We start from the raw sequence: 1,682 nt of genomic DNA on the forward strand, positions 1-1,682 counted from the left end.
TATTGCTGTGCTGTCCAGAAGATTTTCTGTGCTTTAGAGCAAGGCTAAGTCTCTAGCATCTTTGATTTAAGCCAGCAGAGGTACAGCCTGATTGTAGTGGGGAAACAAATGCTCCTCACCAATTTATTTTTAAATAAAAATAAATTTATAATAAAGTAAATAATAAATATATAATAAATAATAAATTTATAATAAAGTAAAGCAAGATTGCAGGGATATTAATTTGCAGTCTTGGTTTAGTAAAGAATAGGAAACACAAGGGAAGAAGGTGAAACAATTGGAATGAGTGAATAACTTAACTGGAAATCTTACATGTATTTAATGTACCGCTGCCATTTGGATTATTTGGGGAGGGAAAAGAAAGTCTATAGGAAAATTACTTGGAACATCTGTGTGTCTATTCAGCACCTCATTTATAAGCTTGTTTTCTTAACTCTTGTTCTAGGAGTGCTTTCTGCGAACCAACATCATGCCAGCCCCGTCTGCTAATAGTAGGAAAAGAAGGGTACGGCCAGGTTTCTTACGTGGCACCCGTGGTGTTGCACGTTTTGGAGAAGTTTCCCGTTCACACCCTGGACCTTTCTGTTCTGCTTACAAACGTTGCATCGCCAGAAGAAATCTGCGGACAGGTACCTTTTTTTCTTTTTCTTCTCATCGGATTCACTGACTGTATGTAAAGGATCAATCGAGTTGCAAATAAAGTGAGCAAAATTAATTGGTAATGGAGGTGGCCTTGTTTTAATGTGCTGGGATGTTTGCTTCTGTCTGAAAATTCCCTTTTCTTTTAGACAGCACCACAAACAATCTGGATGTTGTACATGTCAACATTTTCCATACCCAATTTTACAGTGAGGCTGTTGCTAGCAGCTCAGGAAGCTGGGCAGTGTTGCTAATAAACATCTCTTTGTGGAAAGAAATGCTGCTCATGTCACTGGGATCCAGAAAGTAGTTCTCATTGCCTCCTAGGACTGTGTGCTCCCAGTAGATGGCTCTGTATCAGACTGCATGTCGGCTACTTTTTGTAGGCTTCTTCTAAATTATATTAGTAAGGCAACCGAGGTTTGGGGCTTCTGTTTATTTTGTTTTCGCACGGACATACACAACTTGTGCTGTTGCAGCATGTGCACTAAAAGCATTAACATTCAGAAAACACTTCATTTGCACGGTGATGTGGTTTTAACTAGAAAAAATGAACAGATTTGGTGTTTTTACTTTTAGGCAGGAAATCCATTTTCTTGTTTGGCATCACTACCTTAAAATATTTTTACCTTTAGTGGAAATGTTTGAGAGCCATACAAGTAAGGACAGACATGTTACACGACTGAATACTGATGTGTCCCTTAAGAGGGACATTTCCTTTCTTTGTTATGCGATGATTGTGGCTGTCGCCATATAGCTACGGTGTCTAGCCACCGCCTGAATATATCCTTCCCATCTTCTGACTAGAGTTCTCCGAATACTGATAATCTGAAAGGGTGCACAGAGAAATTCCTTATGTGAAAGGATGCTTGCCACTCTGTTCACGTAGTTTCATTTCACGGGGCAGTCAGATGGCTATGTAGCTATGTATTAAGAGGTTCTTGTACGTGTTTTAGTTTTCTTACGCAAGCTTTCCTTTTCACTAGCTGATCCGAAATGCTCAGAAGACAGCACCAAGCACAATTTATGTCCCAGATATCCAT

The sequence above is a fragment of the Aythya ferina genome (genome assembly GCF_964211825.1).
Source record: "Aythya ferina genome assembly, contig: HAP1_SCAFFOLD_149, whole genome shotgun sequence".
NCBI lineage: Eukaryota > Metazoa > Chordata > Aves > Anseriformes > Anatidae > Aythya > Aythya ferina.